Consider the following 20,770-nt stretch of genomic DNA (forward strand, 5'->3'; position numbering starts at 1 on the left):
GAACGATACGATCTAAAACTTAAGAATCTTGGACAAAGGCTGCACACCAATCATAAATCAAAGAAATCTTCTAACCTTCAGGCATTGATACGCCGCTTGTAAATACTTAATCAAAAATGAGTACGTGTTCCTAACTTAACTCGGTCGTCAACAAAGGTTTAATTATGCAAGTTCTCTTTTGCGCCAAACATGTAAGGAACAATTTCAGTGAAAGCCTAGCGTTTCTCCAGATTCATAAAAAAATCATTCATTTACGTCACCATCTGAAGCAAATTTGGGACCCCTGAGGTATTTGAGCAAGTAAAGAAATAAATGCGGTAATTTTGCGAATTGCGATAACGATTTGAACATGGAAAACATTGTGAATGCTGCAATGGTCCTGTAACAGTGCAGTTTTTGTTCGCGTTCAATCGTACTTCCATAAACTTCACCTTGCCTAGAAAAGATATCAGTTTCAGGTGATAATTTATTGGGTGCATAAGCAAGACGAATTAGGTGTAGTGGTCATTTCTTATAGGATCTGCGGTAAACTTTCCGACTACCAGTTCCGTAATCTTATATTAGTGTCACTTGGTTAATTTATATACAGGGTGTCCCATTTATCTGGAAACAATCGATTACTGCGGAAACTAGTGGGGACTTCAAATGATTTACATAAAATATTTTTCATATGGAGGGGCCTATTTAATGATGCTATGCATTTTTTCACATAACTTCCCCTTAAGGGTCAATGGTAGATAAACTTAATTAAATCAAAAAAACGTTTTTTCTGCAAGGGCTATCTAAAATTTTATTAGGTAGTTGGTGCCTCTGAGGAATTTATTTGTGTAATCAGATCAGTTTTCATTTGGAATCTTCAACAATTATCAGACTGAATTTGCAGTTTTATTGCAAAATTCAATGCCAATTCCTAACAAATTTTTAGTAATTGCAAGGCGATGTTAACAAGTTTTTTCATAAACACGTCAGTTCCAGTTACACGTCATTGTACGCTTATTTTTAAAAATAATTTTAAACTTTGATGCATCCACTACAAATAATTAGTTGTTTCATATAATGGCCCGTTAGTTTGTTTACCCAACCATAACAATGAAAAGAATTTGTATACATTGGACAGTATATACAACGCATTGGTCGTACATGAGTACATTTTTTCAAGACACCCGAAAAGCTCCAATTTAATACAAAATCGTTACAAAATGAATAAAAACTAAGTATACGTGCACGCTACCAGTTTCAGAGTCAACGCTTAACTTTCAGGAAGCATTTATAAAGCTACCGACATACTATTTTGCGATCACTCTTATTAAAGCTTAAATGGGAAACATGCCTACAGCTAATCTAAATTGGTAACCGCCGTTTTCGTTTTCCATCTACTTTATAATTAGAAAAAGTAGGGTTTATGAATTACCGATAACAGTGATTTATTATAACGCTGTTATAGCTCCTGAGTCCTGCGAATTAAAATTTTGGACGAGATTAATATCTACCAGAAAATTAGCGACGGCGAGTAAACAAAATGAGACAAATCCAAAATTAGAAACGTGAAACATAGATCTGTGTTTGAGTTGCTTCGGTATCGAGACCAAAGCTATCCCACAATACCATAAAATGACGTCGTATACAGGGATTATCGAATTAAACTACAAAGTTCAGTCAACATGCACAGCTTTATTACATCCTACTTGCATGTGTTGATATTTTGCAGATAACCAGTGAAATGGCTTAAGCAAATATGTTTGCGAAATTCACATTGGATAGACGTAATGTAATAACGTCTTTCACCATGATTGCAATGTAAGCGCGAATGTGCATTCCAAAGACCAGCTCGAGACCCCGTCGAGTTAACGAAACGATCATTTTTATTTGCTTTTTTTGGGCGCGGATTCAATTAGAATGTAATGTTTTTTCTAAAATCGTTGTTGGCTCAAGATTTGTACAAAAATATTGCGTCCGATTTGTACCTATACACCGAGCAACTTCATTCATTTTAATGCAAACTTCTTGATTACAATTTCCAAATTATCTTAGACGTATAAAGGATTGTTGCATAGAAAAGTTTTCTCCTCCATCCACAGTTTCTTTTATTATAAGCGTTAAAAATTGGAAAACTAGTTTTCATAAATGATGATATCGGGTAGCTTCGGAATTTTTTGCATTCCAGTGGCCCATCCCTATCTTAGGCAACTGTTTACAAGAATGTTCTATCAATCAAGTATTCTAGCAAAAGGTTGATATTGACCTACACAATATACCTTCATCTTCATTTTGTATAAGAATATACAGGGTTTTTTTGGGAGCTTTAGTTAAAGTTAAATAGGTAAGTTTTTGAAAATTTGTACTTTGGAGTTACTCTGAAGGTCGAATCGATATTTTCAAAATTGTGGCACTTTCAAGCACAAGTCCGTGAAAAGATATTTCAAATTGGAAGTTTGAAAACCATTTGCATTAAAAATTCGTATAGCCTGAAGCCTGTGCAATATAAAATTTCAAGAAGAAATCGGAAAATTGAAAATTATGATGATAAGATATCATACGCTTGGTAACTATGTTTTTAAACGTTACTGTTACCTACCTTTTACTTAACGAAACATACATAAATTCGTTTACCCAAAATTGTCATTTTCGTGGTTATTTTATGACAAACCAGACTACTTTTCCTGCCGCCTGTCACTTTACCGGCCGCACCTGTCACTTTACCGGCCGGCACCTGTCACTTTACCGGCCTCACCTGTCATACACTTTTCCGGCCCCACCTGTGACATTGCTTGCTAAATGGCTATAATAACTCCTGCCATAACTGACAGATTGACATTAATCAAAAGTTCTAAATGAGAAAATACGATTTCAGGTAAAATGTAACACAAAACTCCTCAGTAAATTGACATTGCTTGATTCGAAAATTAAGGTACTCGTACATCAGCGTTTCCTCGCCAGTAATGTACCATCTTCCTGCCTCTCATGTAAATTAAATATTATCAAGGTTGGATGTGATCTTCATTAGATTGCATATCGTTAAACCGTGGTTCTTGACAACATCCCGAAGAACCACGGTTTAAATAATATCGTTTAGTGTCATTAAAAACCATTAAAAAAACTATAGGTAAATTTAATTGAAAAAAGATAGGGTCCAATGTGCAGGCTGTTTCAAATTCGAAGGCCACCATGGGGGTCTTGGAAACTGTAAGAGATGGACAGGTAGTTTAAATTTGGCAAAATTGCGTATTTTGATGCTTAGCAAAATGCAGTTTTGAAACTGAGAAAATTCCGACTTCTTTTTCCATTACAAAAAACAAAGTTGCACTGGTAGAGGGAAAAAAGTGGCCATAATAATTGTATAATTTATTTTGAAATATCTTTTTAAATAACGTCAGTAAAAAATAAAAACGATTTCGCAAAATTTCGATTTTTTTTACGGATATCTCTGAAAGTGGTCTACTTCTAATCATCTAGAAAGTCTGGAAAGCTCAGTCTTGTATAATTACTCTTCTTCAGTTTTTGTTTGAAAAACTTGGTTTACTATTTTTTTTTTACTTTTTTTAAATTATTTTCCTAAGTACCAATTGTAATTACTTTTTCCCATGCACAGAACGAAATAATGGCCTAAAATTCTCCTAAAATACCTCCAAACATTAACTAATACCTCGCAATGCCTCGCATTACTTGAAAATACCAAATTTATTTGCTTATTGTGTCCCTATTAGATGTAACACTATCACTTTGGAAGGAGATCCAAAGGAACGCGGTTAGAATAAAATTGTATAGATTGTATTGCACTTATACAGGGTGTACCTTTTCGAGTTTTTCCGCATTATTTTCTGAATAAAATGGTCTAATAAAAATTTTCCTCTAAATGACTCTTTAAGGTAGATATTAACACTTTTAGATTTCCAAATTAGACACACGTTATGTGAAATTATAAGACAGTTACAAATCATAGTTTGTTACCAATGCAAATTGCACATTGTAATGAGATCTTTGATCCGCTTCAACTCGCCTTATTTCCCTACTCATAACACCTTTATTTCATAAATCTTGCTACAGTCTCTACAGCCATTTTGCGCCATCGATCGCTTACGGCAGGTTGAATCACTCTGTACTTATATTTGCCGTCAAATTAGGCAATAAAACTAATTAGGACCAAAAAAGAATTTGTCATTGAAGAACACCATAGGACAGTGGTTCCTAACCTGGGGGTAATTACCCCCGTGGGAGTAAAACTGCAATTTTTAGGGGTATCAAACATTGATGATGCCTAGGAAACGAATTAACAGATACCTAGTAAACAATTAATTAAATTAATGAAAAACAAAGGCCAGAAACGTCTTAATGTGGAGGACGACATGAGGTGCGCATTAAGTGTTACTAAACCCAATATTAAAAGACTTTTCAATTTAAAACAATATCAATCTTCACACTAGTTTCTAGTTCTAGTTCTAATTACTTTTAAGTTAAATAACTTTCTGTCTAAGAATTAAAATTTTTAAGATTTTTTGATTAATAGAAATTTGTATTTGCTTATATTGTTTGTATGAAATCATTTTTCATTTAAAGTTGGGGGGGGGGGAGTTCGTCCTCCTACGTAAGACATATGGGTAACAATATTCGAAAGGTTAGGAACCACTGCCATAGGGGATAGATAATAAGGAGTTAAAAATGAAAATATCCGTCGACAGTCAAGTAAAAAATACCTGATTGAAATAGATTGATATCTTTTTCCATACCATTTGGTTACCTTTTTTAAATTTATTATATTATCCTTTTTTTCTTTTTTTAAATAGTGATTATATTTGTATTAATTCCCAACGCAATATTTTGAATAAGTTGAAAATGTTGGTTAACATAATAACATGGACAAGAAAATAATGGAATATAAATTATACTAGAGATACACAATTTTTATCAATACAATTTGGAATTCAGAAAGTCATCAATGGTATGACTACAAGAATTGTTTTTAACGAAGGTTTAAAGCAAATCATTTTAAAGTTTATTGTATATGGACTAGTTTAAGCTTTGTGATAAATTGTTGTTTATTGCGCGTGTTGTTATTATGAAAACTGCTAAGACTTAGGAAATTTTGCCGGTTACGGAGGATAAACATTATCAGTTCAAGTATAAACAGAGTGATGAAAATCTGAGATTAAGTATGATCCATTAAATCTTTCAGATTCCGTAATGCGCGGACGAGATGTACACTTTTATTAGCAATAAGTCTTTCAATAAGGTTTTCGCAGTGACATTTCTAATTTAAGGTTTGATCCAAATAGATTCCCAAAAACTTCCCATTGCCTAGAATAATAATGTTTTCGTTGATATTTGAGTCAGACATGCTAAAAGTTGTAAACGTAGGATAAAGGTTTTATCGTGATTTAGCAATAATTGGTTAAAATTAAACCAATTACTGATCTTATTTAGAATCTCAATAGGTTTGGGGTAGATATTTTCTTCCTTTTTCCGGATATTAGTGCCGTATAGTGTCATCCGCATACAAAACCAAACAATTTAAAAACATGACAATATTATCAATACATAATAAATAAAATAAAAATTAACAAGTTAAAAAGTAATCGTAAACGATTTACATAAAGCGCATTTCCACTTGCATTCATTTCCTATTTGTAAGATGCAACTTTTGTTAAAATTGTAAAAATCCGGCCACAAATATGAAAGATAGCGTTGCACATGTACAATCCATTTTTGACGTGCTACTTCAATTTCAGTTTATAAGAAGAGTTTCATTTCAATGCTTTTCTAAATAAGAAAGTTGGAACTGCGCATGCGCAAACCTAAATTTTGAAACTGGCATTAGCTTTTCCTTTATTCCAAGTGTCTATGTATAAAATTTCATCTAAATGCTTCCATAACTAAAAAGTTGGCACTGCGCATGCGCAAAACCAAATTTTGAAATTTGCTTTTATTCCAAGTGGCTATGTATTAAATTTCATTTAAATATTTTTATAATTAAAACAGTTTGCAATTCGGTTTATAAATGGTCGAGATGCGAAAAGGGCACTGTGAATTTTGAATCGATGCGACTCAACTTTTGGCATTGCGTATTATATGGCTAAAGCTATGCCCATATTGAATTTCATGCAATTCAGTTCATAACTAACGGAGATGTAAAAGCATTCGGACATTTCTAAACAAAGTTATCGTTCACACGAACAGATAGAGGGACAGACAGACAAAGGAACAGACGGACAGACCAACAGGCAGACGGCAGACAGCAATGCAAAATTATAACGATCTCTAGGATCGTTAATAAACGGCAAAAGTGTAAAATTGTGGAACATGTAAAAAACGGTTTTTTGTTTTTTTACAATAACTTTTTTTGTAAGCGGTACAGAAAAAATTCCTTCCTTGGTGCAAGACTCGACACCATAACGAACCAAATAGCGAAAAAAAGTAGAACAATAGCTATTAAGATAAAAAAACTAGTAGCGTCTCAAAACGAGCGGACAGACGGACGGACAGACAAAGTGGCCACAATAGCGCATTTTTTTTATTGTGGAAATGCGCTAAAAAAGGTACTAAAACCGATCGTTGTGGAACCCCAATAATAACAGGCAAAGGTGTAGATAAAAATTTTGCAATACCAGAACCGTTTTCTAATTTAATTCCACTTGTTGACATCTTGCAGACCAACCAACTACTGTAAATTTCCCTAGGCGCCTTAGGTCAACTGGCTCCCCCCGAAAATAAAGTTGCCCTAATGCACGGCTTTATTAATACAAATTTTATTTGGAGCCAATATCCTAGGGACGAGTTTTCTTGGGCGAGTTTACCGACCGAATTTTGAGGAGAAAATGTTCGTGAATTTCAGTTTTAAACTTTTAATTACAATTCATTAAGGATAAGTTCCTTTATAACTTTACAACACCAAGATATCGACCTTCTCAATTTATTTAAAAACTTTTGAAAATGTATCGACTGTTCGAAAGGCCATGGCAAAACAAAAAAAAACGTTTTTACCTTAAGGTGAGTAACTTTAGCGCATTTTCTAGCAATTGAACAGTACTTTCCGGAAGGACATGTAACGCACTATTTATGTGTACAAAGGAAAACAGTTATGGCATAAATATTCTTATAAATAAGTAACTTAGCATTGCGCACCTGATTACAATATGCGATATCTTCGGTTAAAACTTCAAAAAAGTCTCTCTTTAAAGAAGAAAGTTTACAGTGCGCAGTTTTACTAGCAGAATCTTTGGTTAAAATTTCAAAAAAAATATAAACGATTTCATTTACATTCCTTTAAAGCTCAAATTACACTTTTAATGAAATAAGACACTAAAGACAGCAATAATTTCTGGTTGATGGTTTTGCATTCAGTTGATAAAACTAACTAGGGCAAAAGATATACTTCTGGTGATTGTTTCGCCACAAAGTGGTGTGGTAAAATAGTTGCCCTATTTGTTTAGGTGAAGAGTATTGTTATCGATTTAGTTAACAATCAAAAAACAGCCCAGTCTGGGTTAACATTAATTATTTGTTAACTTGAAGCTAAACCGTATTGGTTTTCTAATTCTAGTGAGCACAGTTAAAATGTTACGTCTGCCAATAGAACCGTCTAATCTAACGTATTTCGTTACATTCGGCAATGAAATTTTATCGTTTTCAGATATGTCGCCCTAAAGTACTTATAGTACGATTACACGGCCACCATATGAGAGACATCGTGGAACTAAAACTGACCGTAAAACTTACCACCTCCCGATTAGTAAAGAAGGAATTGCTTACCTGAAAAGAAAATGAAATTAGTAACTTGAATGCTATTTTATAGATGCACACAACGTTTTGCCACAACAAAAAGGCCAAGCACGAAACTTGTCCATTTGTCTTCAGAGATCGGCATTTCGCCTGATTTATGTATTTATTCCTGGACATTAATTTTAAATAAATTTTGTCATTTTTATTCTACTGTCTGCGAAGTTATGGGATAACATCTTTCTCTCATACATCAAAGTACAAAAAACTGACGGTGTCAATAAGGTTCTGATTCTTATCTACCAGAAAGCGAGACGTCGACTGGACTTGACGCGGGGGAGATTTGTCAAAGGTACGCCCTAAAGGCTTTCAGCAAAACTCACCACTTCAATAAACTGGGCAGGCACCGAATATGAAAAATTTACAATAAATAAATAGTTTGTTATCCCCCTGTATTTCGTTATAAATATGATTGGGGACAAACAAATTTTAAAACTCGCGAAGAACTTACAACAAAGAACGCGTCGATATAAAATTTACGAGAATTTCCATAGAATTTACTACATCTATGATTTTGTTTTCCCGAAGGAAATATTGGATACGGTAAATAAATGTCCCATATAATGTATTAAGACAAACAGGGACATCGTGTAAGTTTGCCAACAATTTGATTTATATATTCTATTTAGAAAACTATTCAAATAAATAAATTCTTGGTTTTCTGGTATTAAAAATATGTTGTCTTCTATTTGAGGTTTTAGGTAATTAAAATAACTAATTTGTTATGGCGAGCCTTCGCACATAATTAAGTGTCTGCTAAATCCGTATGCGCGGATGATCGACTTGTTTGCAATATAAAAATGATAGGGATTTTCTTTCGGACCATCAGTCATTTCTTGTCACCGACAGATGATATTCTCTGCCTTAACTTTCTGCTCCGGCATACTACAGCTGATGTCAGGGGTTTGAAAGTAATAAACTTGTGAAAAGGGGAGACACTTGGGCAATGAAACCCCTGAAACTTATTTTTAATATTGGAATGTTAAAGTTTAAATAATGGATGTGAAAGTTGAACAATGTTCAAGAATCTGCTCAACGTAAATTATTCAACAACGAAAGACCGACATTTATCTTTTGAAGTTGAATCATCCGACAGAGTATTTACAAATGCATTGCGAAATGTTTACATGTAATGAGTGTTATTTTAAAGGAATGCATCAGCAAATGACGGTTCAATTAATTCTAATGCCGTTAGGTATTCCGTTTTAAGTTCACTCTTCTAGGTGGCCGTACATACCATGTGTCATTTGGACCCATATTTTCAAGAGGGCTACAACCTTTTCGAATTGGCAAAACTGTATAGAAAATCACTTCCTCAAGATGGTGCATCTCTAAACGAGAGAAAACTGATTTCGCCGAATCCAAATCCAGTTTTTGAAAAATTGACAAATACGGCACATATTCAATACGACTGATCCTTGAACTCGTAGAAATCGATTGGCGCTGTCTCTTTTCGTATAATCGTATAATAAACAATACTATAAGAAACACGTGCATAATGGGCTTTAAAGCACTTGCAACGTTTAAAGGCAATTGCGACAATATAATATCAGTCTTTAATGGACAATGGATCAATGAATTAGACAGGCTGAAGATAAAAATATCGGATGTAACAATCGCCACTACGGTGGAGATATTCATAGCTGGTAACTGGTAAATCATATCCAAAGATGAAGCTTTTCATCCATATTGCGTTAAACGTACCGTAAAATTCCCAAAGGGACTGATGATATCAGGATGTATGCCAGAAAAAGGTTTGGGATACTTTGAGGTTCTCCACGGTACTGTAAACGCAGAGAAATATCAACAAAATATTAAAGAATAATCTTCTTCCGCTGTATGGCGATGAAGATTTTGATTTCCAGTAAGACGGAGCCTTTTGTCATACAGCCAAATCAACTTAAAGATGGCTCTCTAAGATTGGAATCACAGCTTTGTCATGGCCTTCTAGTAGCCCAGACCTTCATTACCTTTGTGATTTTGTTTAAATTATAACTACTTGTATATTGTATTAGGTTTTTTGTTGCACGTAATACATAGTTCAATAATTAAACTTTCATTTTTTTATTAAATAATTTTAATTAGGGTTACCGCTTCTATTAAATAATAATAAACGAATTTTTTTTAAATCTAACTTATTGATAAATAGTTTACTAAATTTATAATAAGTTCAATTAAAAATATTGCTGTGTTTATTTCGTCCGGCAGGATGAAATTTTCGGAAATCTTAATTAAGATGGTCTTTTATTGTGTAATTAAATTTTATTAATTTTGATTGGTCTATGTAACGGCATGGAGATTATTGTGTCATACGAGAAAGCGGTCAGGGTTGTTTTTGTTTACATTTTCATTTTATTTAACGTAGAAGTTTCTAGGAATTTTGTTTGGTTTTTATCAGTTATCAAATGAAAATGCTTAATTTAATTGACAGGTGGATGTGATTTATCGCCTTTTCTGTGTGGTTAAGAGAAATGAAATTTTATTTTTTCCTATAATTTAAGTTTGGATTTATCTTTAATGTCTGATAACAAATTGATTTACAAAAATTATTCGACCTCTATTTTTTGGTCTATTAACGTACGTTGAGGGGATAGTCTTTGTCGTCAACTGTGTTGATTGGTTCTTATAATTTTGATTTTCGGAAGAAGGGTTTCGCCTTAAATAGGACGATAACAAGAAAACCGTCGCTTTTAGCCACAATCTACGCAGAACTACGTTTCCTTGAAAAATTTATTTCGCTTCTTGAGAGTTCCTTCGTGGATTATTTGTTTTGAAGCCACGGCCAGTATTGAAAGTTTTGTCTAATGTGAGTTTGAAGATAGAAGGAGGTTCGTTTGTGAAGCCGGAAGCCGAATTCGCGGCTAGTTATTGTTCTACGTTTTGAAGTTTTGACTATCAAAGGTGCTGCAAGGAGAGGTGTTTACCGGCGCCCCCATAAGTGTGTTGTTGACGTGACTCACTTTGAAGTTGAGTTTTTTTTTATTGGAACGTCCCAGTCTACCCGAAGAGAAAATGTTGCGATTACCCGGTCGTTAGTATAAAGTGTGTTCTTTGAAAATTGTTTTTGTGAACTCTGTACGGATACCTTTTATTTGGATATTTCAATTCCCGGACAAGCAATGTAAGTAGTTAAGTTTTAATTTTAGTCTATTTGTAATAATTGTTTGTGTTTTTGTACCATTTTCCTGTGTTTTTATTGGATGCTTGCTCAAGGTCCATTTTAACTATTCAAAATTTTGCGTATCAGTGCACACAGCAATATATTCAGCCCTTGCACAAAAATTTGTTACACACTTACCCCAAAACGTAAACTTCGGGCTCATCAGAAATGGAGAACTTCATATATATCGCATTTTTAAGCACTGATTGAATAGACAAAACTGAACGAAAGTAAAGAGCATTGTAATAATTGTTTGAACTTTTTCTAACAAGTGTTTTTCAGTCCAAACTCCTTCAATCTGTACCTCGTTCACTCGTTGTATGAATAATAATTCCACTTACAACTTTCATGAAACTATAAAACACGTAACAATCCACCTCTATATCTAACCTTTACCGTTGTGGATGTGCTAATTATGTAAGTCTTACCGCAAGAAATGTTAATTACCAATTTACTGCTCGATTAGACACAACGTAGTACCACTTAATTAGTTGCCTCAATATGTAGTATAATAAAACGCCTCATAAATTAACACTAAATACCAGATATTCACACTACTGTTGATTATTGTAATTATACAGCACGAGAGAGGTCCATTTTCTAATCTTAATGTTCGTAACGGCGATCTTGTAAATTAGATTACTGTAACTGAATAGCATTCAGGAAGATCACAAATCGGTATTGGTTAAGTGCAGATATCGTGTAACGTGAAACGTTTTGAACATGACACCACTAAAATTAGATGTTGTAGGTGGGAAGCTTTCTCGTTTTCGAAGTTTCGATAGATCGAGTAATGTGACGGCGCAAAAATCGTAAAAGCTTTACGATTCTGTCTGTTAAGATTTTTGTTATTGAATACACACAGACAAAATAGATTTTATTCTTGATCTTCTTCGTTACATTTTCCAGACCGCTTGTAATGTCTCTGGCCATTTTCTTGTTAGTTTTTGTCGTAACGTCTACGTTAGAATTGCATATTCTACTGGGAACGGTCTGTTCACTCGAATTAAAATTCCTAGTCTCATTAACCTACAACATTTGGTTCGAAACTGCCCGGAATCGAATTGCAAGCGGAACGTAGTTCGAATTATGAATTTTTCAAGCTTCTTCGGTGCGTGACAAACCCTCATGGCTCCTTTGAGAATATCGGCTGAACGCCGCCGTAAAGTAGCTTCAATTTTAATTTGAAAGAAGTAGGTACTTTCATTAATTATTACGAGAACGAGACGTTTTCACGATGACATAAAACAATAACAGTGCACTTAATAGTACAGACGAGTCATTACAGTTGGTTGTAAATTAGTCGAATGCATCTCTTGAGAGATCTCAATGCTGTATACTTTCAAGGAAATTTATTGAAATTCTCATGCTTTATAGAAAGATCTCATCTTTATTGTCCAAGATTGTTACGTTGTGCACATAAAACTTCACAGCATGCAAGTGCAGTAAACCGCCAGCTAGTAGGGTAGTAATTTTTAAATCACTTAGTATTTTTATTATAAAAATCCATAGAATGATGTACTACGTAACAGTAAAAACCTTCATTCAGATGAAATTTTAATCTGACTGAAGTTGAGATATTGCATCTTGGCTTCTTTTTTAAAAAACGGAGAATTACAATAATTGCAGGTTAGCGCTTAAGTAATCAATTTAGTAATTACAGTTTTCGTTTGATTACACTTGAAATTACATTTATTAAAACATTCTCCATGCTGATTATTTACATCATGCGTTTAAGCGAAAATGTCGTCAAGTGGTAGTAATTACGATAAGTGTTCGTAATGATCATTTAAAAATTCATTTTGAACATGACTTTAATTCCATTTTGCTTGAAATAAATTAGCAATTAACCTTTGTGGTAGCGCGAAAATGTGCCTATGCCATTTTTTTAATGCGAACAACTTTGTAAATCAAACATTTACGATCAAAAATAGAAGGTAATGGTTGAATGTAACTTATGTAACCTACGATTCCAAAATTATGTACTAGCTATATAAAGAACAATTTTCAAATAACACACCTAAGTTATCAGTGAACTAATTAAGATAAAATTGGACTACTGTTGGAAAACATTATGGTAACTTTGGAGGTACAACTTTTCCCATACACTGACTTTTCTATGAGGGTAACAATTTGGCAGAGTCAACATTAAAGGTGAGTACTAAGTAAGTATAGGTACTAAGTAAGCGTGTATCGTTTTGTTTTCAAGTAAGTATTCATCTGTGCTCTTTTCTTATGATGCGGTACACATACACAATTTCCCCAAATTTTGTAAAATCGAAAAAAATCCTTGAAACCTGAAGCGACCACCTTTTACATTATGTTTCTTCAGCTCTTGCGCTTTCTCAAAGCAACATAATACAAATTTCCTTAACGAAAATATTCCGCTAATTGACAAACGCTCAATACAAGTTCCTTATATTCACATCATTTTATAATCGTTGGAATCTTTTGCTATTATTGCTTCTTCAGCTCCGATAGTTTTTATACATTCCTCAGCATGCTCTACTTTTTTAACAAGAAAATTTTTCTCAAACGGGCTTAAGTATCAAAAATAATGCGTGTGAGAACGTCGTTTGTGACTCGGCGATTGTTTTACATAGAAAGGATCGAATTCTTGCATAGGTTTCTGGGTATGTTTTTTCCAATTTATTTTCGCCCCCTTCCCTTCTCTTCAACGGGAAAAATAACCTTTATTTTTATTTTTTAGTAGAGAACAATATACCATATTTCGCCGAGATCAGATTTTTTCACACTAATATTTAGAGCGGCGCTATCATTTACAAGGACTTTAGAAATTAGTGTATCCGAATTTACCGTTCTTCTGTGTTATAATTACTCAAAAAAAGTATACATTTTGAAACTCTTGAGGTCAAAGCGCCTCAAACCCTTGGCTGCTGTTTATTTAAAAAAAATTCTTACCACTTAATATGTTTGCGCACTGATATGTTACACCCTGTATTATAGCTACTATACAGGCTGATTCAAATTCGAGGGCCACCATGGGGATCTCGGAAACTGTAAGGGATAGGTTAAATTTAGCAAAGTTGCGTATTTTGATGCCTAACAAAATGTCTTTTTCAAACTGAAAAAATTCCAACTACTTTCGAAAATATCCGGAAAAAAACGAATTTTACAAAATCGTTTTTATTACTTACCGAAGTTATTCAAAAATATATTTCAAAATAAATGACACATTATTATGGCCACTTTTTTCCCTCTACAAGATGCTAGTTTTAAATTTTAATGATCATCAACTTGTTTTTTTCTCATTTTTACTTTTTGTGTTATTTGATAATGCATTTTTTTATATTTCAAAAATGTAAATATCACTATTTTTTGTAAGAAATGGCGCTTTTAGTTCGTAAAAACCCAAGAAACTACGAACATACACTACCCAAGACAAAGTTTGCCAGGCAAAAAAGAAGATATTTTAACAATATTGAAAAAATAGTGATGTTTACATTTTTGAAATCAGAAAATCATGCACTATCAAATGACACAAAAAGTAAAAATGACTTCCATAAGAAAAAACAAAGTTGATGATAGTTAACCGGAAACGAAACGTCAAAATTTAAAACTAGCATCCTGTAGAGGGAAAAAAGTGGCCATAATAAAAATCGGTAATAAATACAAACGATTTTCGGTTTCGAAACGGCGTTTTGTTAAGCATCAAAATAAGCAAACTTTGCCACATTTAAACACTACCCATCTATTTCTTACAGTTTCCGAGATCGCCATTGTGGCCCTGGAATTTGAATCAGCCTGTATATACCACAGCTCACTCGTTGGTAACCTTAGTCCGTAAGCTCGCCCACCATTTTGGAGCCCACTGACAATTAACCCTTGTAAAACGTTGCGTGTCCTGCATGTATTGTCTTATAACGTTTATTTTACACATCAACCCGTTTTTCTGTGCATAGACTTGGACTGTCAATGGGCTCCAGACGAGTCTTCTACCTTAATCAAGCACTGTACCCTGTATAGTACGATTAAATTTGTTAATTTTTTTTAATAACAACTTAAAAACATGAAAAGTGATCATTAATGACTCGTTAATAATACAAGTGCGACTAACTAAATATGTTTGCTTATAAATAAGCTGGTAAATGATTGACAGGTTGGGGGCTACTTTGAAATGCCCAATAACTCCCCTGCCTGCGTTCTAGCAATCAATATTGTCTCATCAGTGTGTTCAAAATGTACCTATTGCACAGGACGTTCCACCTTTCAGGCTGGTTTTACAACACAAGTTTACTTTTAACTGACTGACGAAATTAAACAATTTGATTGATTAAAACTGCAAATTATCTGATCATCCAATATTAATATTAGTATGTGGATCAACTGAACCGAGGTTCAGTTTCACTGCGCAAACTTACACCTCACGTTCTTGTTACGTAAATAACTTCGAAATTTAATAAGGCAATACATTCAAATTAGTACATTTTATAGTCTTGTAATTTATTATTGTTGTTTATCAATATATAATAGGTTACCTTCAAAAATCTAGACCACAAAATTAATTCCATTAAAATTAAGTAGCTATTAATATTGGAATGTAAAGTAGAATTCATCACACTATTTAATTCAACACATAAAATACCGTCACCTACCAGAGGTATCGTTCTTTGAGCATAGGTATAAATTAACAGTTGGGGAATGTTTTTAATGAACTGTTATTCATATGGTGTAGCAACTTAAAACTCAATCACGGTTTAACTTTTAGGTGTTTAACATTTTAATTAAACACAAGAGCCCGTACAGTTTAATTTCGTACGTTGAGATCGAAAGTATTTTGATTTCGAGCACTGTCATAATACAATGCCTTATTTATAAACCAAACTATGACCTTTCAACTTATTATGTAATATTCTCATACCTACCAAAGGAAAACAAGCTACTGCCCATACAAATATGGACAAGTAAAATAATAATGTCGCTGAAAACAAGATGACTTGCAAACGCCAGAAATCCCTACCTTACAAGTTATGAAACACAAATAATTTAATAAGAAAGGATCGAAAATTAAACAATGCTTTCGCAAACAAGCAGCTTGTTTATAAAACCGACTTGTCATTTCGTTATGAAATATTTCCATTCTTTGCGCGTCAACACGGTTGAGAGCCTAATCTGAATGACTCGCACAACTCAACACTAGATCATCCCTTAACAACGACACACTTTTCAGATCAACGTGTTTTCCCTTTTTTTTATCGAAATTGATTCCGCATCCATCATCCCATTCGATGATGCCGTTCTGGACATTACCGTATATCGGTTTCTTGAAGGCTGAAATTATTTAGAATAATTCGTTCGGCGAAGTGAAAAATTTATCGCCATACTTTTGATATATGGCGTGTTTTTCGTTGCGTAAAACAAGAATGATTCCCTTCATGAATTATTAATAGAAATTCTGCATTCGTGCAAACAGCAATATTGCTAATAGAAAAACTTGTTTCGCTGCAAAATTAAAACACTTCCTTGAAATAAATTTGCGAAAGGATCATTAGCAGCTTATGAGGGGATGATATATTGTATTTTTCCTTTGTTACGGAGTAATTCCAGATGTAATGTTCCGGACGTTATTTAAGTTTTCTTTACTACTATAGCATTGTTGTTATTTATAGTTATTGCGGATACCCAAATAAAAGTTTAGTTATTATGGTATACCTACTACGTATAAAAATTCAGATATTTGCCTCTTCAAAAGTTCTGTTGTGAAAAGTTTTCATGTCCTTTCTCCATGCACAATGAGTTTGGTCTTATTATAATTAGCCGCAAAAACTTCCTTGGCGTTGGTATCTGTTTCACGTTTGTAAAAACAGCAATCGCCATGCCTATCCAAAGTACTTTGTATATGGACGAAAGTGCAGATGGTCATTTTACACAGCGGTTGATTAATGGATCAGAGGGTTTTGAAATAGGGTTCATGCATAATTACAAATTTAATAGAAGTTGTAAAGTACAAGCTTCTAATCAAACTAGTTAAAATTGATTCATGCAAATCGACAATGTGAAAACGAACGAGGATAACAGACGCGAAAAGGCCATAATTGGATATCAAGCTTTTCCACGTTTTTACCTACATTAAAAAATGTTTGTTAATTCCAGCCGGGGATTTGTTATAAAACTGACACAATTTTTCCACTTTAAAAGTCGCAAGTGTGTTCACATCAACTTTCAAAGTACCTACAAATTTGCATTGCATTGATACAAAATAGCAATCTCAAGTGATTTCCGCACTGGACGTTTATCTAGTCGTATTTCTCCCAGGAAATGTAGCTTTCAGTGGAAAACTGCATGATTCATTGCAATTCCTTTCATTCCTCTACAGTTGAGAGTACAATTGCTCCGTCATTTTAGAATTTCTGCATTTTCATAGTGAAGTTTATCTGAATGAATGTTTGTAGTTTGTTTTCGCGAAGTTGTCGCTTTCGTTGAGAAAATGAAGCAAAAAAAAAGTAAAGACGTAGAGCAGAGAACGCACCCGAGTAAGGTTCCAACGGAAATATGCGAGTAAGATTTAATTTTGAGATCTGTTTATACTACGATTTTCGCATAGTAAGAAATAACTTTGGAGGTATAATGTGAAAATATAGCACAAAACCTCCTGTTAGTGTTACCTGCAAACTGATTGCTCTTTTTAAATATCGTTAAAAACATAGGCATTGCATTTGAAACACAAAAGTTGCATCGATTTCCGGTTAAAGCGGAAGTGCTGCGGGAAGTTTGCATATGCGATCAGATAGATGGTAAAATCACATACAAAATTATATTTGACAAATTTATCGTATCTCATCAAATAAAAGAGACATTGAGGGGACCCTCTTATCTCAAACGCACTGTATATTTAATTTTTCATTGTAATTTTGTCTACAATCAATCAACTTAAATGAAAGTGAACAACACATGTAAAGTGTCCAACTTAGTTGGACCTCCATCAGCAAGACGCCTCGATCATTGCATAATGGTTAAACCTACCAGCATAGTTTCTCGCTGACAGAGGAGTAGAGGTCCTGAAGGATCAAGGCTGGAGTGGAGATCATCTACCGTAGCTTCGGGATAGGTCGCAAGTTCAGTAAACAATAATATTGCACAACGGCTAAACAAAAAAATAAATAATATTAGTTTTCGTCAAGTATGCATTATTGTATTATGTTCAAGTTAAATCCACCCACCCCCTTCCATACAAATGTGTTCATTTTTAGGACACGAATATGCACGTAGGGGAGGGGGTGCGAATTTTAGGTCTAGGAAATGGTAGGCACCTATGCTAACAAGATTTTTGAGAGATTACGGAATTTTCGTTTAAACATAGGATAATTTTCCGCACGTTCTTTGATACTTGACGCCTATTATTTAATTCAAAATTGTTTACTGAATTAACGGCACCGACGCGCCTTAGAATAATTATACGTACAAAGGCCGCCCACGAAATTGGTATCATGCGCCGGCGCATTTTAATTAGGTTGAGGTGCATTACCGTTTGTGTTTGGTGAATAATTATTGCCCTATCGGTTACTTAATCTGCACGCGATTTCAATTACCTATACAAATTGTTTATACAAAATTCATCGGTATGTACCACACGTACAGCCACAGCACGTCTTTGACCTGGGAGAACCGAAGGATTTATTTTTTGCGAACGTTCATTTGTAACAAGGCTCAGAATTATTTATTTATTGAGAGTATTCCAATACTAAAACGCATTGGAAATTTTGAAATCTGTCCATTAATTGCCTACCTATAGATTACGATTAAATAACCTCATCATACGGCATTGTATGCGTCACTGTTCTACTTTACGTCATATACTATACTACGAATTCACTTGTAGAGGAGAAGGTCGACTTTCAAGAGGTATCTAGGTCAACAAAATTGGTAGACTCGTGATTAATTTTTTTTTGCTTCGATCTTTAACTTGCAATGGAAAAGTTATCGTGCGATTTGATGGAGTCGCGAGGATGCCTCTAATTGAAGACCACCTGTTTTAATTTTATTAGCGTTTGCATCACTTTTTAATGATCTACGTCGAATTCTGTAATTATTAGTTACATTTGCGAACAAGGTAAGTACATTGTAGACGACCATGTTTTACAAACAATTATACCTTTTGATGATTATAGTACGACATGTTCGCGTAGGTACTCTGCGAAGTTTCCTTTCAATTTATTTTCAGGTACCATCGCGGAAATGTAGACTAATTAATGTAATCCAGAGCACTGCGGTAATTGTAAATTACTTTGTTATGCTCTACATTTACTATAATATAATAAAAAATATAATTTTAAAACTTTTCACAAAATTTGCGAAACAAGCCGTTAATCCAGAAACGTATTATTTTTAAAATTGGGAGAGGTAACATTGTTTCGGTGTCGGTTTAAATTTAAAGTAGATTATTGATTAATGATCTTTTGGAAACTTAGCAAATGGAAAACACCTTCAGGAAAAAAGTACCCTTATTCGTATAGTACACTGCCATCATAGAGTAGCATACTTGAAAGTCATTGGTCATTGAAACGAAAAAATGAAACTCTTTTTTATGATGTAATAGTTAACCCCACAGGTTTCAATATGTGTAATTCCCAAATTCTCGAACGATTTATTGATGAAATCCGAAGATTGCAAATCGGATATGGAATCACTATTGCAATCGTGACCAAGTCGAGATTATAATAGAAGCTCTGTTTCTAATTACCTTGTTTCATTCAAAATCACATTCAAAGAAAGGGCGTGTATACATGCTAGCAAGTAAATTAAGTAAGCATCAGCCTGGACGTGAGCAATTTATTTTGATACAATATAAAGTTGTTTCAGTGTGCCCGTAATACACGGTATGTCTGCGACAGAATCCGCGGACAGTAGTTGCATGTATTGAGTATGGACATTGGATGTTACTTCTTACGAGGGCAGCGTGAAATATTGTAACAAACACAGTTCTATATTTAGTCACTGAAATGACGTCGTCCCCTGAAGTCTTTTTTCAATTTCCCAAACAGACAATGGTCACTTGGGGCCATATCTGGACTATACGGTTCAAAACAACAATCACGAATTACGGGTTGCGTCTTTTTTCCTCGTTGATTGCGCAAGCCTATTGAGGGCCCAGAACAAGAGAGGGATAATAAATATGGATCAGGATCATAGTTATATTCCCGGATACAATTGTCTTCAACACGTTCACAGTGTTTTCTCCACATTCAATCCGACAATGGCGCCAATAGCCGGAAGTTGTTGCGGACCCCACCTTGTACCACTATAATTCATCCCCAAAGGTAGTGCCTGATTCGGCGAACAGTTATATTAGAGACCCTGCTATTTATTTTAACTCGATCGCCTAATCATCAACAAGGGATGGAATTAACCCTTGAATAGTTTTGTTAAATGTTCGTTAGGGCATTTTAGTTTTAGGGGTTGAATGTTAAGAGTGTACAGGGTGTTCCCATTAGAGGGTTTGCTTCTACAAATTAATCATGGGATTCAACATTTAAAGAGCCAGTAGGTTCTTAATAAAATAGGCGATCTGTTTCCGTGTGCGTCGTGACCATTTCATGTCTACTGAATTTAGTTTAAACCTTGTATTACAAAAAAAGACAGTGTTATGCGGTAAGCGTCCGTCCTATGCCGGCCGGCCAAGCAGTACACACGTTACGATCTTCACCGCTATAGACAGGCGACAGGATTTCGCCGGCCGTCCGCCTCTACGTGTGTATTGAAAAACGATCGTCCGACCGTGGACTGACAGTCCATGGCCGGCCAGCGAACTGAACGTGAATACCGACCTTTAGGGAAGCAGCGGTAATACAATCTTAATGAAGAAGTCCATAGCCAAATTAT

General features: G+C 34.3%; 1 protein-coding gene across 3 annotated transcripts in view; it reads right to left on the reverse strand.

Annotated features, from left to right (window-relative positions):
• The window catches only part of LOC116168786 (leucine-rich repeat-containing G-protein coupled receptor 4-like), a 125,502-nt gene that overhangs the window by 93,099 nt on the left and 11,633 nt on the right, over positions 1–20,770 (reverse strand). Inside the window, exon 1 of one of the 3 annotated variants that reach the window (XR_004144839.1) lies at positions 17,915–18,027. The exons of the other annotated variants lie outside the window; for them this stretch is intronic. The gene's annotated coding sequence lies outside the window, so the exon portion shown is untranslated. Of the gene's footprint in view, positions 1–17,914; positions 18,028–20,770 lie in introns of those variants that run through there. 3 annotated transcript variants of the gene reach the window in all.

The sequence above is a fragment of the Photinus pyralis genome, unplaced genomic scaffold, assembly GCF_008802855.1.
Source record: "Photinus pyralis isolate 1611_PpyrPB1 unplaced genomic scaffold, Ppyr1.3 Ppyr1.4_LG4, whole genome shotgun sequence".
Taxonomy (NCBI): domain Eukaryota; kingdom Metazoa; phylum Arthropoda; class Insecta; order Coleoptera; family Lampyridae; genus Photinus; species Photinus pyralis.